The 22,654-nt window shown below is 37.9% G+C and overlaps 1 long non-coding RNA gene across 1 annotated transcript; it reads left to right on the top strand.

Moving 5' to 3' along the window:
* Window positions 1-62: 62 nt before the first annotated feature.
* LOC122877359 lies at window positions 63-8,838 on the top strand. The gene is made up of 3 exons (XR_006378234.1): window positions 63-403; window positions 6,443-6,493; window positions 6,620-8,838. It is a non-coding gene; the product is annotated as an uncharacterized LOC122877359 (long non-coding RNA).
* Window positions 8,839-22,654: the final 13,816 nt, after the last annotated feature.

The following is a 22,654-nucleotide window of genomic DNA, read 5'->3' on the forward strand; positions in this document are numbered from 1 at the left end:
GAACCGCATCCAGTTGCACGCTGTGGAAAGGCCACACAGGACAGAGATGGAAATGAATTAGGACAAGAGTAGGGAAAGAGGGTTGATGGGTTTGGGGAATGAGTCAATTTGTAACCGCCTCATTTCATGTTCCCATCTAAATAAGTTGATTATATTAATTTTTGGTTGCGAGGATGCCGGGTTGCCAGGTTAGATCTGTAAATTCCCCCAGTGGGTGGAGCCTCTGGCCACAGGTCCTCTGAGCCTTTTTGTTTTGTTTTGTTTTTTTTCTCACAGAGGCACTGGAAACGGCTGCTGTCGTCATGGCAACAGAGAGGAGGCTGGCGAGCTCGGGTTTCATCCACGCCTTTGTCTCTGGTCTATATCAGGCTACCAAGTGACGTGTGACTTTGTGGACTCACAGGTACTGTGCGTCAAATGAGCTGGGATTGTTTTTGTCTCATTCCTCAGTTAACTGAGTCATGCAGCATGAGGCGGATGAATTGGCACTCAAAGCTGGTGTGCTTTGGTGAGTCAAGAACCATGGAGTTGTTGCACTTGTTTTGTTAATGAATTTGAAAATTAATATTACTTAATGAATTCAAGGTACCCTCAGCACACCTGCAGCAGATGTGAGCATAGGCCACTTTTTGTCTTGTCACAGTAACAAAATCACAGGTGTTCCTAATAACATTAACAATTGCTCCATTATATTGTAGCTAGTGTACCAGTAAACCACAACAGTGTGACAGTGAGCCAGCAAGCACAATACCAGGACCCTGAAACTGAAGGAGCCTTTGCAACTGTGACATTTCAAAATGTCCCCTGTGAAAAAGGCCTATAAAAATACACACAATACATAATACACATACACTCACCAAAATTTGAAATGCCTCAGTGAGATATGAGATTTTCACATTATTAATTTGAATGTTTATATACATATATTTTTCTGATTTGGCCACATGTGAAATATCAAAGTAAATTAGTCTGTATTTCAGTTGGGCTTTTACTTTCATGACTTCAGACAGGGCAGTAGCCAGGATTTTAGAAATACTGATGTTAGTCCCACTAACACAATCCTCCCCACTCTTCCCCTTAATTTTTTCAATGAATTGGATTTATTAGATATGTATTTATTAGTTAACTGTTCAGACATACTGTCAGTTCTATCTCCCTACATGAAGGTCTAAAGCCTGTTTCAAAGCCTTCTCCACACTGTCAGGAATTCAGTTCTGGGGAGGAATGCCAAACCCTTTATTTATGTTTTTATTATTTTACTGGCCTAACCATTGTCAAATTTGAACATATTGAGTCAAAAAACATTGCACTCAGCTCATAAAATACTCACCATGTGTACGTTTTTATTTATAGAATGTAACCCCCCCCCCAGTTTACTTGCTAAACCCAAAACGTATGACCTCAGTGTGCTCAATGGTAGCTACGGTCCTGACTGAACTGCTTTACATATTATTACCTACTGATAGGTAGAAAACAAAAACATTCACATGCATGTCAGACATGTGCAGAAAACATGTGCTTTTTCATTTCATAACCAAATGACATTTATTCAAAATAGTGCAGTGAAGGTTTCATTGTTTGGAGTTGTTGTTGATATACTGCCTGAGGGTTAACAGTGGCTCACTGTCCCAAGCACACAGACAGCTTGTTGCTGGCACCTCACGTGGCCTGCTAGTGTTTGAGGCTAATGGGATCATGTAGCCTCATCAGGGACGTGAATAATAGAAATGTCTAAATCTTGAAAAGAGCATAAACAGGCTTTAGACTTCGGTGCAAAACAAAAGTGTACAAAAGTCATGAAAAAGTAAAAAGGTGGGGCACTTTGAAACCTGGTTAATACATTATGAAGCGCTTTATAACAGTGACCCGGCACATTTATGACTCAAGTTTTATGTCAGCTTTCCGACCAAACATGACAGATAGATGGAAGTGTGAAAGACAGTTTTGTTTTTGTTTTGTCTTTGGCAGTAACACTGTACAGTAACAGATTAACTGAATCTGTAAAATGGAAGTCATAATGATGGCAGGTATACAAATTAGTATGCATCACATTACACAATCCGTTATGTAATCTCTCCTAACTGGATCCAAATAGTCGAATATAATAAATCCATTTTCCTTTAAAGACCACTTTGACCTCAGTGGGAAATATTGTGAGGTAAAAAAAAGTTAAGGAGACTTAAACAGAGACCGCTACAGTGCTAAGAGTATATCTGTTAGTACTAGACTAGGCAACAATAATGTATGATGTTGTTCGAAAACACTTTTCGTATATAAGATTGTATTTATCAGAAAATTTAAGGACAAAATAAATGCTAAAATTAAACAAAAGACACCCTCACTACTGCAAAATATTTGCAATGCAAATAGTTTAGTTAAAGCCCATACAGTATGTGTAGGCAGAGAGAAGCAACATATAAACCAATTTTCACCAGGGTTGTCCCTTTTTTCTACAAACTAAAAGGAGTTTTAATATTGACCTTCTGTGGACTGCCCACTTTTTAAGTTTGTGCCATTTCTGGTTTTGTCTCATAACTTCTGGTTTCTACAGAAGCCCTGAGAGGCAAGTGTTTCATCTGTGAAAAAACAAGAAGTGTCCCATGTGAAACCAAAAGTCAGCCTGACTTATTTAAAGTTTTAAGTTACATAACGTTACGTATGTGACTTATGTAACTTATGTTAGTTAACTTACGTAACGTACCTATTTTAAACCAAACCATGATCTTTTCTAGTCTAATCAAGTAGTTTTTTTGCCTAAACCTAACCTAACTGTGGCCATTTCACAACGTTAACCATGTGTTTAACGTCATGTGACTTATGTCATGTGGTTTACGTACGCTTGCAGCCCGTTCTCACCTTACAGCTCATCCTCAACTGTCACCAGTCGGGGCACTAATTTAGGAAACACTCCTGTGGGTCGTATTAGAGGGTAAGAACAAACAACCTATGTGGTCATGTGGGTTGGAGGACTTGTTGCTCTATACCTAAAGGATGATGTGTTTTCTCTGATAAAGGAAAGGAAGCACTGAATCTCCTTTTCTCCATCTGACAAATTTAACCAGTTCTTATCTTGACTGCCTCATACTGTAGATACATATAGGTAAATAAATTCAGTCAGGAGCCTTGATTATTAAAATAGACTCATCATAAACACCCATAGTAGAGTGAATAATGAGAGTGGAGACAAGATTTCCCCTTTGATTTAATAAATCTGGTTCAGTCCTTTATTCAGTCATACGCGTTGCTCATTCATGCACATGGGCTCCTAACATAGAATACAGAAATCACTCATTCATCCGTGCATACAGGTTTTTGCATAAATTGTATTTGCTGTTGAGTAGCAAAATGCTTTTTGCATTGTCACACATGCTGCATAGCTGATACATCTGACAACAGAATCAAACAGTTTACGTACAGTTTACTGACAATCCAGATTCCAGAAAATCACAATGTGGAAAATGTACAGTTCCCTTTTTCCTATTTTTATCATTTAAATATTTCCCCTAGACATGGTGACTGACGACTGATATCACTGACAGAGGCTTTGCAGAGCAGAACTGGAGTAAATGTATGAAAATCACCCAAATATGCGGTTTTCACTCAACAACAGTAATGTGCTCAGTTTAAGAATTCAGAGATATAATTTCCCAATGTATGATTAATAATTTAGTAACATTAAGATATGCTCACTCTGGAAATATCCTCAGCAGTTTTAGGACGTTTGAAGAAAATAAGTGTTAATATGTGGACATGGATGAGCTTTTTCAGAGATTTGACTGGTTTGGCTCTACCAGATAAAGCCAATTTGGGAAATGGCTGCGAGAGGGAACATGTAACCGCCAAATCCCATAATGGCTGTACATTTATGTGAATCTTAGAAAGCATAATTTTAGCTTTTAGCTTAGCTATTATTGTATTTAAGGTTAATTTGCTCTGATTAGATGAAAACAGACAGAAAAACAGGTCACATTGTGGATGTTTGTCTGTGTCTGGTTTCAAATTAGAAATGTGTTTAAAGATATATTCATGAAACACAATGTTTTCATGCTGTTACAAGCAGTTTACAGCTGTTCTAGTTTACTTTTCAATTTCACAATGATAATTTTGAATTAAAGTTTCATGTGCAGAATTGAAATGATTTTCTTTCTTCCAGTAAGTTCTCCAAAATTAAGCTCTCACATGCTCTGGATAAACATTAAATTAAATTAGTGTTTTCCCTGTATGCTAAAGATTCTGTGGCTCAGTCTGAACAGAAACATTTTGAAAGTCTTTGGAGAGGCATAATGAAAAACTCAAACTGCGCTTGTTCTCTCTTATTTCCTCTGCTGATCATAAAAAGTGTATAATTTCTACCAAGTCAAATCCTGTGTGGTTTCATCAGGAGGTTTTAATGGTTTTTGACTCAGAGTCAGTGAAAATGAAATTTTGCAGTACATTGCCTCTAGAAGACACATTCATCTGAGGTAACGACATGTAATCACACTCAAGGTGTTCTCTATTTCATAACATGCTTGTGACATTCGAATAACTATAGTAACTAACAGCTGCCTGGCACATCCCTGCATACTAATTCAGTCGGCTTTCAGGGGGTGTTCAGTACAGGAACAGTGTGTCAATTTAGGTTTAAAAAGAAAAAAGAAAGTCCTTACAGTTTTAACTAAAGAACATGGCTTCAGGTTAACCATGAAAATAAATGTTTGTAAAGCTGTTTTTCCAACAGAGCCACGTTGTGGCTTTCTATATTCCTTTCTCTCTGGGCTTGATTACAGTCCGCAGTTATGGCCAACTGTTACATTACTGCGAGCTCACAAAAAGCTTTAATGATACCTCTCTAAAACCCACAGAGAGTATGTGATTTGTGTTTGTGTGTGTGTGTGTGTGTGTGTGTGTGTGTGTCTGAGGATGTATTTGTGCGAGTCTGGGGAGGATACTTGAATTATCGATCATGAGCTGAATTATCTTCATCATCATATATATTCTATATCAGCCTGTACCAACTGTTTATTGAACTTATATAATATTACACAGAGTGAAATATTCAAACTCAGGCTGCCATGTTTTTTATCGCTGCGCTATTCTATAAGCTAGAAATATTAAAGGTGTGTATAAACATCATTTATGCACATTTCCCCAAATTTTAGTGACATATTTGGTGTCTTTGGAAAACTTGGTTGGGTTCTCCACAGTAAAGTTTTATGGGTTTGAACAGTGTTTAGTGCAGCCAAAAATGCTGCTTTCAAGAACAGCCCGCAGTATTATAGTCTCACTATCTGGAATCAGTTAGACAAGTCTACAAGGGAACAAAGTAGTCTACAGGCTTTCAGATGTAAACTGAAATCTGGACACTAGTACACTTGACCAACAGACTCTGCATCTATTACTACTGTTTTATGCATTTTGATAGTTTGTTTTTAACATATGTATCCACGAAAAGCAGTATTGATATTGAGTGCATTATGCTGATAAAATAAATTAAATTGAAACTGGTTGCACAGCAGGAGTTTGCTGTGTTTGTTCACTGCTCAGTTTTGCTCACCGGCCCAACAGCAGGTCAGTGAGGTTTAAGGGGTTTTAAGAAATGCACTCCAAAACAGTTTGAAATGCCTTTATTGCACTTGGATATGATCTGAATCCAACACATATCAGCCTCATGGCCTTCATAAGGGACACCGGCTCAAAAAGCATTGGCTGCGGCTTATCAGCTTTTCATTATAAATAGTGAGTTTGAGCCGATAGTTTCCTGGATCTCTTTTTCCTCATGACTCTTTAACATCAGAAAAGCAGCTCACAAGTTTTCTTTGATTTTCAAGATCTCAATAAAAGAAATGTGTGTTTTAATAGTGTCAGTGGAAAGTAGAAGAGTGTGCTGATTAGTTTTGAGTTTCGAACATATGTCACATGCTGTAATTTGTTATTAGAAATCAGGTTAAGCTGGTCTAGCTACTGTGATACGAATTGGGTCACTGTGACATAACAACATTTTGCTCCTTTCTAATTTTTATTTCATGTGTATGGCATCAAAGGTGCATCTGGATATCAACCAAAAGCCATTTTGGACAAGATAATCATTTTTTCAAATGACAAAACTGATGGCTGCATTTCTTTCAGTCTTTTTTCTGTTAAAGTGTTGTGTCTGTGGGCAGGTGCACACCTCAGGTGCCACAAGAATAATCTGGTTTATTAATGGACGCTGAGAGACTCAGTTACAGGGTGTTGAAGGTGCATGTAAACAGCTTAACTGGAGTGCGGCCAGCAGCAAGGTTATTCTCTGCATGGAGCAAAGGACAAGTTTGTATGAACACTAATTATTCAAGCTAATAATACAACGGAAAGGGTCATGTACAACATCACCTCAGTTTAATTGTATTATTTAGTTATATTCATATCATATATCATTAAAGCTGTTGTTTTGTTTGTTTGTTTGTTTGTTTTTTGCCACTAGGAAACAGAAGAACTCCACAACAAGCTGAAAACACATCTCCGACTTATAAAGGTGGATAACATGTTAGCAAACAGTTGCCTATTTACACATCTAGCAGACACATAGCAACATTAGTATTTATTCGGAGTGGTGTCTCTAGTCACCTGATGAATATAACTCCATTTCCTCTCCTTTTAGCTCTGGTTTGGTCTCCACCACCTCTTGATGGATAGTCGACTTTCTCTTTGTCAGAGTGAGTTTATTAAAGATTTTTTTTTTTGCTGAAAACTGCTTCCTGATGTGGCTTCATGACAGCAGTAGCATTCAACCATACACTTAATGTGCAACAAAACCAAAACAGGCAAAAAGGTGCATAAAGCAGCAGAGTTTGGAGATGATTCTCTTACATTACGAGACACCATGCATATTATATTTAGTCATTTGATCCAATGTTACTATAAAAAATATTAACAAGTGGGGCTTTAAAAACATTGAGCCAAAGGACAAGTTTGTATGAACAACAGCAATGATGACACTTCAGTCTAATTATGTTATTTATTATATTAATGTATTTATTATATATGGTCATATTCTGTTGTATTCTGTCATGGTACACATACATTCCTAGTGTCTCTGTATTGTTTGTCCCCTGTTGGTTCTCCGTCTGTGTTTGTCTGTGTATCGTGTGTATGTGTGTGTGTGTGTGTGTGTGTGTGTATGTGTCTGCTAACGGGGCACGGCCTCCGAGGAACCTCCAATCAGGAACTGACACACCTGCAACTCACCTGCTGTTACCCACCTGTTCTCCATCCACTAATCAACAACTGGCAGTGTACATACCCAGCTCTTTGCTCCAGCTATCGCCAGATTGCCTGTCTACCTACGTGGTGTCATCGCCTAGTCCACCGGCTCCTGGCGTTTCCCTCCACACACCTGGTGTCTCTCGTGCTTGTACTAAACTGAAACTAATCACTCCATTTTCCTCTGGGCTGCTGGTTTTATTAATCATGATTTCCCCTGTAATATTATTAATTTGATATATTTATAACATTAGCATATTTTGGAATTGTGTTTCTGTCCACCTGGCCTATTCACTGCCCCTTTTATCTCTGGTTTGGTGTCCACAACTCCTGAGGAAAAAAAATATAAATCTAGCTCTTTAGTTAGATGGTTGATTTTCTTCACCAGGTAGGGGTTAATTTAGTCTGTCAAACAGACGCTACCTTCCCAGCACCAAACGACAGACAATGTGCTGAAAACAGCTGCCTGCTGCTGCTGAGAACATGGTTGTTTAGGGGATCAGATGAAACCATCCAGTAAATGTGCTGTAAAACTACAACAATCAGCAAGAAACAATGAAAAGAGTTTAAAAAGCTTCATAGAGCCACAGAGTTGGGTGATAATTCTGTGGGTTTGTCACCATAAGCAACCCTTTTAACACTGATCCACTGTTAATCTAAAACATGTTGACCTCTGTGTAAGGACAGCTGCGTTACCACAGTTTCTGTTTACACTTGAGTGTATTTGGACAAGTAAACTCTGATTTCCTTCACATTTGTGGCTGTGTGTGAGTCAAAGGAAGCTGACTTGTATGCAGAGCTTGTTTGGACAAACAAATCCGTCACGTTCTTTCTAGCAACTACTGCTTTGGATGACTAATACCATTGAAGAGAATCTACATGTAAAATATAAAAAAACAAATACCAGAATGTTGGCTAAATTTTACATTTTTGTCTGCTAAAATCGAAACCACACACTGTCTGACAAACAAGATATGCCTTTACGTGGTCAGCTGATATTTGTGTCAAAAGTCATCTCAGGCTCCAAGTGACAGTGGCTAAAAAACATCTGTATTATGGGATGTTTGTTTATCTTTTATTTTCCTTTGAGACACTGATACACAGGCAAATATGATGGCTTTGAATTATTGTGCCAACCAGCACTTTTAAAAGCTTCAGTCTATATATCTGGAGACTCTTCGCAAACAGCTATTTTTTCTGTCTGAACATTTTTTTGAAACATAATTCAAAAAGAGAAATTATCAAAAAGACATCCAGGACTGTTAAAAGATACTTTCAAAGTTACTGAGTTGTCACCATCCCAAAGCCTACCACTGGCTTTCAAAAGCAAAGAACTGAAAGCGGTTTCTGTCACTTTTATAGTTTTGATGTGACATAAGAAAGGCTGAAATATCAGGATAAAGCCACGTATCACAGGAACAAGCAACTTTCAGATTATTAGCATATGACAAATGGAAAGTTGAGCTACGAATGATTCCTGTGAGGACCAAGTCTGCAGGTTTTAGTTCAGATAGCATCTCATTTATATTTACCATTTACTCATAACGGTAAATGGACTGTACTTGTATAATGCCTTTCTAGTGTTCCGACCACTCAAAGCGCTTCACACAACATATCACATTCATCCCATTCATACACTGATGGCAGGTGCCAACTGCTCATCAGTACAAATAAACTAATTCAGTCACACACACTCACACCGATGGCCTCAGGATTTGGGGTTCAGTATCTTGCCCAAGGACACTTCGACATGTGAGCTAACCTACCTCTAAGCCACAGCCGCCCCAATAATAATAATGGCAGAGTGATTTAAACTTTCCAGTTTCATTAACAGGATCATGTGATATTTTCTGGATTATGAATACGAACCATCACACAAAAACATCATCTTTTACAATAGGAACTGTTAAATATACTAAATGATAAATTTCCAAATTTCCAAATCAGTAACTAAACATACAGTATTTCTCTGTAAGTATTTAAAATTATTTTAACAAATTGTTTGGTATGTGTCTGTGTCCAATTTTAATATAATCTTTCATATTTTAATCTGTGTAAACATGCTTTGTTTTCCTGCATCAGTAGAGAACAGCAAAGCAACACTGAACAGCATGTTGCTTTAAAATTTGAACGTCATGAAGGAGGGTTTGACAAGAGTTTGCTTTTGAAAATGTAAATGTGGCTAATATATTTTCGTTATTGCACAAGCTCAAAGACCTCAGTGTGTCTCTGCTACATTTTGTATTTATTTCATCAAATATAATGTGTGCTAAAAGCCGACAAAGGTTTCTTTCAGGAACTTATCTTGTAAAATACAAGATTTAAATCACGTTTTAGGATGTCACATTTATTCTGTTTTATTAAGATATGAAATGTGCAATCTCAATTTTTTAGTTAATTAAGCTGTTGGGTGTTTCACATTAAAATTCAAAGGCATACAAACGTTAAATAAATTATGATGTATTTTCTTGATGAACTGTCACAGTAACAAAATGACCCATAAATAATGCAAAGTGTTGTCTTTGCACCTCAACTCAAGGGATAAACAAATGAAGGTGGCTGAATTTTTGAAGAGGTGACTCTTTGTCTCCTGCAATAGAGGTAACTGAATGAGCAGTTCAAGGGGAGTAGGAAAACACAGTGTAACATTCATTTTTCATCCAGTGTATTTATTTAGGTTACTTATTTATTTATTTGTATTATTGTTTTCCCCTCCAACAGTGATACGATGGTGCTGATGCATTTTCTACCACTAGATGTCAGCATCAACCAACACCTTCACCTGTGATCATAGACTGTAGATGGATGATATTGATAGTCTGACCTTCTTAATAGCACAATGACATGACTATGACACTAACTGAATCACTGACTAAAAACATTATCGGGAAAAAATGGGAGATACCTTTAGGAAGAGCAACAGAGGGGATGATTCTTCCAGGACAGACAGGTTTAGCAAAGTTCCATCACTAAAAACTACAAAATGACATGATACACAGTCTGCAAATAATATATAGTACTTAGTAGTACTAAAGATTTTGCATTTACAAATATTCCCTGCCTTTACAATAACACAGCTATGCTGTGAGCTAAACGCACTTCCAATAAGGGTTGAAGACAAGGAGTTGGCCTTTGAAATATTTACTGGAAGCACTTGTGACACTGTGAGAACAGTGTTGGATAAAACACAACTCATTCAAGGACAGTGGTTAGAAAAAGCTAAAATCAGTGGTGGAATGTAACTAAGTACATCTTCTCAAGTACTGTACTGTAATTTATGGTACTTGTACTTTACTTGAGTATTTCCATTTCATTTATACTTCTACTCCGTTACATGTCAAAGGCAAATATTGTACTTTTTACTCCACTATATTTGTCTGACAGCTTTAGTTACTAGCTACTTTTCAGATTACAATGTTTCATACTCTTCCTTCCAGTTGACTTTTTAGAGATACGTTGTTCTCACAGGACAGCAACGCGTCAAACATATGATGATCTTATATACCATGATGCATTGCTGTAGATTAAACTGCCCACCAGTACATAAAGTAGTTAAAATTACAACCTCAAACATCTACAGCAGTAAAATGCAACATACACATTAATGCAGCAGTAATATTTATCCAAAAACGTCATATATTAGTTAAACACTGAAAGGGATAATTTTTCTGAATAATGAGTACTTTAAATTTTTATACTTTAAGTAGAATTTGCTGAAATTCAATTTTAAGTGCCTTTCACGTAACCCAAGGAAAGTTTACATAAAGAAAACAACCAAAACTCCACATCAATAAAAAGTTTGGCTAAAAAGATGAGTCTTGCATCCAGATTTAAAAACCGAAATGGACTCAGCATTGCAGATTGAGGCAGGAAGGGCTTTCTAGTGCATAGGAGCAGCAGCACTGAAGGCAGCCTGGTGTGAGGAGTGGCTAGTGGCTGTTTTCTAAAAATTAAATTGGCACAGTAACAAGAAAAAGGTATAGACTAACCTTTGTAGTTAGATTGTTGCTCATGCCTGGAAGAAACAATGCAACACCAGTGAAAGAACAACATCAAGTCCCCATAGAAAGTACAACACAGCAATTAATCTACTAGCACAAGAGTAAAACTAAAGAGGAACATAACACCAACAGCTGCATTAACAGCTACTCATAATGTTGTATTAGCAACGCATTAGGCTCAGACATATAGTATAATGGATAGCTTGGTTAGCACAAAAGTGATTGCAGAAAAACTAATTTACCAATCACAAATTACAAACATCAGTCACAAAATAGCTACAATAAAGTAAGAGCAGCATCTACAGATAATGGTCCAACAAGGGTGGATTAAAGATGCCTGTCAATACTTGATTGATCTGGATCTGGATGTAACAATTTCAGTTAAACTGTAACTGTCTGCCATGGAGCTTTGTTAGCAGCGGTTGCTACTAGCAACAGAAGGTTTAACTGAAACTAATGAATGACACGAACGACAAAACACAGCCGATGTGAAACATTTAGAATGGTTTTGTGAAAAGATAAGAGCCATATATATAATATTTAAAAACAGAAGGTCAGGTTACTGAGCTGGTTTATTGTAGTTACTGTTACCTTGAATAGGACACTCTACAATATTACAATATCTCTAATGGATACATAATAATCTCCCCTTGTTTTCATAACAGTAAGTCATCATGCCTAAATGCCTTCAAAATGGCCCATCAACAATTGCCGTCTGTTCTGCTATGTACACACAGTGAGATAAACAGAAACAGAGCTGAATATGTTGCATAGTGAAAACAGAAATGAATTTAAAAATCACCAAGTTAAAATAAGTCAAAACAATTCCACTGTTACTCTGTAAGAAGCCATCTGTGATCTAACAGTTATTGTAAATAACAAAAAATACAAACCAAGACTCGTGTTCCACTCAGTTTGTTGCCCCCCTGATAACAGAGACCTCTTCATAAAACACACCTCTCATAACAATGTCTATTTGTGCAGCAGCTTCACTGCTTCATGCTTCTGAGTGCATGTTACGATTCTCTCAGTGACTCCAGGAACATTTCGTTTAGTTTATTCCAGTGACCTGAAAAGTCCCAGATCCCGACCCAATAAAACACGTTTGCCATAAGGTGGAACAGGATGTTTGCAGCATGACTGTGCTATGAGTTAAAACTGTGTCATACTGTGTCATACATCAAATAATAGTGGCACAAAAACAAAAGATGTCCTGCACTTTATTTTAAAATCAAATCTTGAAGGATTCTGGCTGCTCTCTGGGAAATATTTAATAACTTAAAGTATTTATGATATTATAAATGACTGTTTTTATGCTAAAAATACTGAATGAATAAATACTGTTGGCAGCTTTGGCAGGTAACTGCTGTTTTTAAATAAGTTTGTCACCAAACAAATGTGCTTGACATGAAAGATGCACAGTCTTTGGCAGGGGACTGACATTCATCAGGTCACGTCTCACAGTTTCTTAATGTTTTTAATTGACAAATAGCACATAAACCTTACTGTGCAGTGCTGTGAATATTAATGGTAACTTTGCTGAGTGAAGCTGAGTATACAAAGACGAAAAATTGGTGTTTGAGCCCCAGCCTTTTCAATATGACATTGCTGCTCAGTCCTCATTGGAACAAAGCAGAAAAACTGAGACCTTCCACAGGGATGACATCACCATCCAGTCTTGAGCTGAAACGTCTGCCGCCCTAAAATCCAGACTCACACACAAACAGCGAGCGATACACAGCAATAACACATCACACACAAGAATCATCAGACCTATGAGAAAATATCTTGAAAGATGCACAAAGGAATTCATTGGATTTAATTCAATTGTTCCTTTGACATTTCTTGGACGCTCAGTGTGTCCAATCTGTGTTGGAAATGGTTCACTTGAATGAGGTCCTTGATGTAATCCATGAGATTTTTCACAGCCTTCACAGACGTCACTGTCTGTTTTTCTCTGTGCAACAAAACCATTAACTCAAGTAGAATGAACCAGTTTCTCTTTCCTGTAAATTATTTTGGTGAATGAGTATGTAAAAAATCATATTGCATTTCTTGACTGCACTGCAATTTGGTTTTTCAGAAAGCCACCACCACCAATTAAATGGTCTGTAAACTGTGTTGAAGATGGTCCCAAGTCTGAAACGTTCCCTACTTTGACACTTTTTTTACTTTTGACACCTTTTGCACATGTAATATATTGATTATTTTTTGCATCTGAAGATCCTCTTCTACCTTTTCAGTGTGCAGGCATTTTTTCCTATGAGGTGGGACTGTTTATGTTGGTTACACATACCTGACACTACTTGAAGAAAGCCTGGATTCAAGAGCACAAACCTTTTCACATTTGTTAGGTTTGAAAAAGGGAGAATTTTGATGCAATGTTTTATTACAGGACATTTATTCTGGCATTTGATTGTTGCAGAATTATGTGGGATTGGTGCACATGCAGATCTGAACAGAAGGCCCTGTGCCAAATGCAATCACTGTCAGATTGACTTTCAGTGATCCAAAGCAAGGTTTGGACTGAAATGAAGAAGGGACTTGCCACACACCAAAAAACTCAGCTCTGGACCAACTTAAAAGTAAGTGATATTTATTAAGTATTTTCTGCAAGTTGAAGAGCAACACTTTTCACATATCAGGCTCGCTTGTCTGTTAGGAGAACAAATCACTCCCAGCTCCAAATACATGCTTGCGTAGTGAAACAAAATTACACATACAGTCTAACATCTTGCAAATGCAATAAACATACAGTAACATCCAGGAATTTCTGGAATAGGCCAAATATACATGTAAGGCCACCATATATATTGAAAATGTTTCCATTAATCTACAATTTCATCCAAAAACTACACATATAATCCAAAGTAGACCTCAAAGAAAATTGGATAAAATAAGATACCTCATATAAAAAATACAAAACGTTTCAGACTCCAGCCAGGATGGGTAAAATTTAGTTTTAGCTGGTATTTAAATATATTTAATACTTGATTATGTTTGTTTAAATAACCCCATAAAACTATAATAACATTGTAAAGGCATTCTGTGGTTCAGTATGTTTGCTCCCAGTGAAATTTACTGCTTTGGATATTAGGGAAAATGTCACTTACCTCAAGCAACATTTACCCTGTTAGAGATGTTCATGATTTTTGTAAGTTTGAGCCCACATTAGCACTTAATAGGTGTTAGAAGTCAGACAGGAGGAAAGCTATTGCCAGTTTTTGTAGTTTCACAGCGGTGTGGAACAAAAAGGCCACTGGCTGACCTCACCATAATCTTTGAGCTTCCTCTATAATACCTCAATGTTCACCTCAAGGTATTTTTGCCAACTGATTAGATCATTCTACATAAATGTCCTTTTGACATGTCCAGCTATAACTTAATGTGTCCAGGAAATGTCCCAAAGGCTCGATTTCATTTGAGAATCTGGAGTCATTCAGTGTTTTGGTGACAAATGGAAAGAGTTGCGTATTCAGCACCTCTTCAAGTTCATTGTGGGAGAACAGATTTGGAAAAGCTTTGTTTCATGACACCAAAACCACAATATTGACCTCATATGCTCATTTTTATGGTTACCTTGGAAAATCATTTAGCTGTGCAGTGACTAAAGGGCTTTTGACTATCAAGTGTGTTTACAACCAAGGTTAAAAAGGTATTTTACCTTGAGTTCTTTACTGGGTTAATTACCTCCTTATACAAAAAAGTAATTAAAAAGACAAATTACAGGATCAAAACCAGAAAGTCACAATATCAGTAAAGCAAACCATAACAACTTTAACATGCAAAGTACATAAAACAACATGAATAATGAGGTACAGAGCTTAAAACCTAATTACTGAATGACCATTCAATAAAAATTTGTTTAATAAGGTGTGGGCACAGTGGGCACATTTTGAAGTGTGTTCTGAGAAAACTGCAACACAGATGTTGTAGACAGTGTTTAACATTTACTAGCCAAATGGCCAGATGGAGCTAAATCCTGATAAATTTAGAGAATTACACTACTGTATGGTCACAGTTTTTCAAAGGCAGCATTTTCACACAGATCTTATGTAACTATTATTACTATAGGGTGGAAAAGTAGTCAATGCTTCTCTGACCATTCGCTAAAACCCCTACCCCAAATAGTGATTGTCCAATCATAGCTTAGCAACCATGACTAGGTACAGTAGATTTCTCTGCATGTTGAAGTGGTGTGCCTGGGGCTGTGAGGGAAAGGGGAGTGTTTCATGCAACTGAAATTTCTGTCTCAGTCAAATACAATGTAGGCATTAACGGTGTCGTTCACAGGCAGACAGATGGGCTCATTCCCGCGGCCTGGCACCCAGGCAGACAGTCAGGATACTCACAAAGCCTCAGCCACCATTCATGTAGCAGCACGATCCAAAGATTACCGCACTGGTTCAGCTGTCTTGCCAACTACCACACAAATTGCTTACATCATGTGGAAAGCATGCACACACACTGAGCTAAAATAAGTGACCACGTGGCAGAGTTTCAAGAGGCACTCAACAACTCCATTGTACTGTGTTTAAATGGAAGCTTTAAAATCTGCAGTATATACAGTTTATATACACAGCATAAGCAGCTCTAATCACAGGTTTTAGTAGCTGCAGTGCTTTATTAGTAGCTCTACAATAATTTCACTCCCACCTGGTATATAACCATATCTCTTAAAGATGATTCTGATCTGGGGTCAGAGCAATTTTTAAATCATCTCAAGCTGTAAAGAGACATTCAGTCAGCCCAAAGGAGCAGCAATTAATCATTTTACAAATTAACCTATTATGCAAATACAGGGGGGGAAACAAAAGGAGAAACATATGTGAGCCATTCATAAAATCTTGTTTTTTCTTCTTTCAAATCACATCTAAATGACTTTTTGATTGTAATTTGGGGAGTCATTTCAATTAGCGATGCAAGAGTGCACTCTCTCATGTGTAAGTTAACTTGTCAGAAGTGTAACAGTTAAGTTTAAGCTCTTCGCACAGGCTCCCACCTTCTGTGACCTTTTCCGTGGGCTAGTGTTCTTGTGTAATTACATGCTGCAGACCCCTGCGCCACGGCAATAAAAGCATAAAGCTTCATTAAAGGGCAGCCATGGTTTCTTTCAGGAATTTCAGCACTAACTTGACTATTGCCTTCCTTCCTCTAATACTGGCTAGACAATGATTCCTTTAACAGCATCCAGAGTCATGTTTATATTTTTTTGCCAACAGTTAATCCTGTATTTCCACAAATATGTGAATGCCCAATTTAAAGGGGAAGGACTAACAACAATACCAGCCAACATTATTGTCATGGTTCTTGATGACCTAATTAAGTTCAGTAGTCAGACCGAGTTGCATATGATTACCTGACTTCAAAATGTTACTCATTATCAGTCTGCAGAGGCATTTTATTCAAGAAAATAAAAGTTTAAGACTACACAGTTCCTCAGTGATATTCTGCATGCCCTGTGTTATTATTTAGACAGTTTATTTAGGCTGTGTATAGACAAAATCATTCTTGTTTAGCTACACAAAAATCTAAATTGTTTTAGGAGCAATCCACCAAGAACTTCCTAACCCTAAAAACTGTATTTTCTGACAGTTGTATTAAAGTTACCTGTGGACCAAATCTGCCTTTACCCTAGAACTGAGCCCTTTCATCATAGGCATTCAGTTTTAGAGACAGGTCCTGAGTCAGAACTTCCAAGAAGCATTGCTAACACTGCTCATTGAGAAACTACAAGATGAAAGGGTTAACTAATCACAATGATATTCTCAACATGGTGGAGGTGTTTAAAGTACAAAGCAAGGGTTCAGACAAGCTGTGTTATTCATGACAACACAATACCTTGACAAAATAATCTCAACACAAGGTCCATTTAATAGCTGTTCTGGATCTTTCAATCATATCACGTAATCTTCATTCAGATGGAGTTTTCCCAGTTCATGGGAGATGTTCAAATTTCCATTTTTCTGAGGACTACTCGTCCCTGTTTAGCTTAAAAGAGTCTGAAAGTTCATTTTTGACCTTGGTGTAGTACACCAAGGACAATTTAGTAGCTCTGTGTGTTTGTGGTAAGGCTGCTTTTACTACTACTGTTTCAAAGGTCAAGGACAACACTATTAAAACTGTGCTTAGAATAATGACAACAGCCAACTCCAGAGGCCAGGCTCGCAGTTCAGCACCTGTTGGCCTGGTGAACCCACAGCATGGCTGTACATAGCTCATAAAAGCTAAAGGGTAAAACTGTTTCATGAGGTCACCAGCTGAAATGAGAAGGACACAGTACGGAACAATCCCTGTCAGAGAAGAGCAGGTTCAAGAGTCAGCTGAACATGGAAAATAACCTCTCTGAGGTAAAACAAACATGCGTGGTTCAAGAGGTTGAGAAGTACCAACTGAATTTCATTCAGCTCACATCCTCCACTCACCAGATGAACAGTTCTCCTCGATAGAGCCTTTGGTAATAATGGGGGATTTGGAGAAGTGTGCTCTGGGGCACAGTCTTATTGATCTAGAGCATTACTATTGGACTTCTGTGCTGGAAATGAATTGTCTATATAACAAAAGTCCCTGTGTTCAGAGTTTTGAATCAATCAATCAATCCAGTTTATTTGTCACATGTAAAGATATAAGGTACAATCACAGTGAAACATAATCCCGCCAGTTCCTTCAATTTGTGCATTAAAGAGTTTAATAGAAAAATAGAATAGGAATAGTAATTAATATATGTGGATGTTGGGGGGTGTCCTGAGGGTAGAAGCTCTTCCTGAGTCCCTCAGTGCTGGCCTGGTGTCTCCAGTACCTTCTTCCCGACCGCAGGAGGGAGAAAAGGCCGTTATCCGGGTGGACAACTTCTTGAATGAGGCCACTGATTAAGCTAGCTTGCCCACACTATCTCTTAGCACTTCTGTGGATGTTACACTACATGTTCAGATGGTAGGCGAAGCTGATTTTACAAAGATCAAATCTAATCATTATTTGTAAGTGATTGCGTGTGTTTTCTGGGTTCAAGCATCATTGACCTATCTGCAATGGTTGCTGTGGTAACAGCATGAGTTTGCACTGTATGCTAAGAAATAAAACCAAAACAGAAAGCTGCAGGCTAGATGAGGAATACAGATGTATCCTCCTGCACTTGAGGCCATAGCAGTTAGTCACGGTGCTTAACTCTTCTGTCACATCAGGCAGAATCAGTGATGACGGAGGACGTTGATATGCAGCCATGTTTCATGCTGCAGTCACAGCCGTCTAATTGCACTCTGGATTTGGCATCAATATGTGTCACAAGTGGTATATAGAACATTTTGAACGTTGAGGCCAAACTGAGACACACTTCTACTTTGATGTGAACTGGTTTTCAATCATTTATGAGTGGGGTTTGAACCTGATTTGCAAAAATCGATAACCATGTGTTTTTTAACGGCAAGCCTCAATAAAAGCAGTCTGGCTTAGATTTGGTCTGCCATTCTGGACATACTGTAGCTTTGGAGATTTTCGCGCCTGTCCCTATCACAGCCCGTGATTTACACACAGCCCTCGATGCAATATGGTGTATGAGTCATTTCTGTTTGTGTCCAAGTGATTCTATGGTTCGTATCATTTATCCCAACACACTGCCAGACTGATTCACTGTGGTAAACTGAATCATTTCTCAGTTAAGCCGATTCTTATTCCATTCTTCTCTTTGAAACTGTGTGTGTGTCTGTTGTAGATCTGACTCATCTCTTCATTTTCACCTAATACATTGTGAAAAATGCCCATCTGCCCAGTGCTTTGGATTAATCTAACTGTTTGCAAAGATGGTTGAGTGTTGTTCATAAACACTCATATTCAGCCTATGTTTTATACTAATGAGTTTGGATGGATCAAATTCTGTGTGACAATGTGGTTGTATTCATTCTGAATCACTGCTTTGTCTCTCTCCTTTGTATTGGTCATCTTCCACTTCATACTGTAAGCACATAGAGCTTAATTTGTTTTTCTGAGTTAAATGAATTTGTGTGTCATCAGCTCTGCATATTCCAAACCTCTTAAAACCAATTGTCCAAGCTTGGCCAATGTTGAAAGATGACACAACACTACTATGTGGTTTTCTGCATTTTTACCCATTTTTCTCCCAATTTGGAACACGCACTGCTGTCTTTGCTACTGCTAACGCCCACTCAGTGCAGCACAGGGTGGAAAACTTGGTATCTTAACAGTTTTATTAAGTTGGGTAATCTCATAGTTTCTCTTTCTTTGCTTCTCTCTCTCACTTGTAATCTAGAGGGGGAATCAAATGAATCAGAAGGGGTTTTACAATTAATGATTTTTACTTTTCATCCTACTTTGCAAGTGGTATTTAACAATTGCATATTTTTTCTTTAGCTGCGAGAATATAGTAATGCTACAAAATAAAGGTATATGCGTAACTACATTTGCATGAATGTTTTAAAATGAGCTGTTGGCTCCTGTTGACCCCAGGCCCCTTCCTCCTACTCTCTTTGCATTGTCTATGTACCCGGTTGCCTTCAAATACCTATGTGCAGTGCGCACAGCAGAATACACATGGCAGCTTGATTATATTTTGCCTAGAGCTCTACTATCTGACTATTTGCTATGTGTCGGATTAAAAGTGCGATTTTGACTCAGTATTGGGTAATAATGCAGGAACCACCTTAAGGTGCTTATTAATTCTGGGGATATTGTACCTCGATGGTGTATAATCCCAAACAAAGTTGCAACTCGTGATATTACCACAAACCAATTGACACACAGTAAACCTGGCGCCCTCAGACCCCCTGAGGGTCTGGAGCCCTGGGGCAGTTGCCCACTTTGTCTGGTTGGTAGTGCAGCCTTGGCAGAGTTGGAAAGCATTGAGTTGATTCAAAGATTCGATTTTCCATTAACTTCCTAACCTCACAGGGCAGAGGGCATCCCATTTTGACAGAGAGTAATCACTGAAACCAGACTCTTACCAGATCAGACAGCTTCTTCTGCAAAACTATAACCGTATGCTACACTAAAAACCTGCTGTAGTCCTGTCAGCAGCTGGTGCAGAGTGAAATTATTATCTTGAGCACACATCCAATTATACATGGAGATGCCGTCCTCCATGATTTGACTTCTCAGTCCATTCATTGGTTAACATTTGAAACTCATTGTGCCTGTTTGAGGATATGCCCTTGGACAGGCTGCTGTCCTTCATACTCTCTTGCACATTGGCAAAGAAAGAACTGGGAGAGTACACATAGTGCTGTATGGTATACTACCTGTCAGTGCAGGAATTTAAAAATGTATAAAACAACATCGTTCAGATGTTACAGTTGTACCCAATATGGCACCAGTACATTGAAGATATGTCTTTACCTGTCATTTCACAAATAATTTCAACATAACTGTACAAAAGTATCTCTTCTAATGGCCTTTTAGTGCATTGCTTCTTTCACTTTGAAGGGAACCTGGCAGAAGAAGTCAGGTGAGAGATGTGATAGCCAGGGGATGCAGCCAACCCAAACAAATATATCATTTTTAGAGCCAGTAACATGGATCAGAGTGTATTTTGTATTGCAACAACACTGTCAAAATCATCATCAGCGCTGCCTAAGACTCAAATATACTGACACATTGTCTTCTACCGTGTCCTTCTGAGTAAGGATGGTAAAGGCCACCATCGTTTATTCAAGATTATTTTTTGGGCTTTTTGCCTTTATTTGATAGGAACAGCTGAAGAGAGACAGAAAATGTGGGGAAAGTAAGAGAGAGAGAGAGAGAGAGAGAGATGGAGATGCTGTTCTGGATGCAAAGTCGTAACATAATATCCTGTTTAATGATAAGACATGTCAAACGTGACAATCCCCAAGCTTTCATGGGCTCTTTCAGCCAAGGTACTTAAGAGCTTTTAGATGTGACTGTTGTTTTGGAGAAATTACTGAATCATTGTTATTTTCTGTCTTCAGCCCAATGTACCTCAAAAGGGTTAAGGTTTGATAGATATGTGGGATGCCTCTATAACTGGGTATCTGCAGGAGACTGACACGGTTATCAGTCAACAAAAACTTTCGACCCTCTGTGACAGGCAAACTAATTACACACACCCAACTTGTGTCAATTCAGACATGCACACTTCAACAATGACTTAAAAACAACCCCGCTTAGTAATGTTAGACCCTTGCCAATCCTGCTGGTGTGCATAAAACCGCAATCAGCAAATCTGGCTCTGGAGACTCACTGGTAAATGTTTTCATCAGAAGTGCATCATAAAATTGAGTTGTGCAGAATTAACTGGCTGCTGTGTATGTTTATTTTTCCAAATTTCCTGTGCTATGAATGAAGTAGTGAATTATTTATGCTTCCCAAGTTAAAATACCACAGTCCCTTAAGTCATTATCTACTGAATGAGACATGTACCGAATGACGCCACCCCTGACTGCATATGCAAGGCATTATCATTTTATGATCATAGTTCTCCTGAAGTTCTAGGCTGAGGCTTTGAGATGGAAAGAGGTCACATCTCAGGTCTCCTCTATGCTTAGAGAAAAAGTCATTGTCTGTATCATTAATGGTATATTTGAATTCCCTTTAGAGTATATATTCATTCTGCACACAACCTTGCCTTTTGTTTATTGGAAACAAATGTGTCTATTTGTGTTACTATATTTACTACAGTTATATTTGCTATGAGTATTCCAGTGCACACATTCTTCCCTTTACAATAACAAGAATCATTAGATGAACTGAGGATATTGTGCTACAAATGAACTCTATTAAAATTAAGACCATCCATTTAGCTACCAGGGATTTATATCAAAGCTGCTACTAATTTAACTTCAAAAGTTCCTTCATACAAAGCCTCCGTAAAGGTCCCTTCCGTCATTGTTGTGTCTTTTATAGCAGTAATTGTGTAGTTAAATCGTTGAAGTCACCATTGGACAGAGTACAACGTGCATTATGTTTTTGATCACTCAGAGGAAGACGAGTGACGCAGGACTACTTCGACTGCAGCCAAGCTTCAAAGTCTCTTAATATAGAGGTTTGTGGGGGTTTTGCTCTTAAATGCCTGATATCTCATCCATAGCTCTGTTAATTGAGTAGATTTGTCTTTGTAAAATGCAGTTGTCTTATTAATTTTATAGTATAGAGCTATCAACAAGCATCCGGTTTCCATTCAGTTTGCTTCCCTGTCAATTTTGGTATGATATATTTTCTCTGTTATAAACATCGTAAGAAAAACAACCCAGTGTCACTCATAGATAAAACTACTGCTATGCTTAAATGTGGATTTGGATGTAATGAAAATGCAAATTAAATTAATTATATTGTAATAATTGTAAGTAATGTAACTGGAGATAAGGTATAAATTATGTGTTATGGCTGGTAATTGGCTTCAAATTGGTTTTGTTACTGGACTCAGAATATGAGTATGTGGTGGTATAACATAATATAAAGTACAAAAA

This window comes from Siniperca chuatsi, linkage group LG1 (genome assembly GCF_020085105.1).
Source record: "Siniperca chuatsi isolate FFG_IHB_CAS linkage group LG1, ASM2008510v1, whole genome shotgun sequence".
Taxonomy (NCBI): domain Eukaryota; kingdom Metazoa; phylum Chordata; class Actinopteri; order Centrarchiformes; family Sinipercidae; genus Siniperca; species Siniperca chuatsi.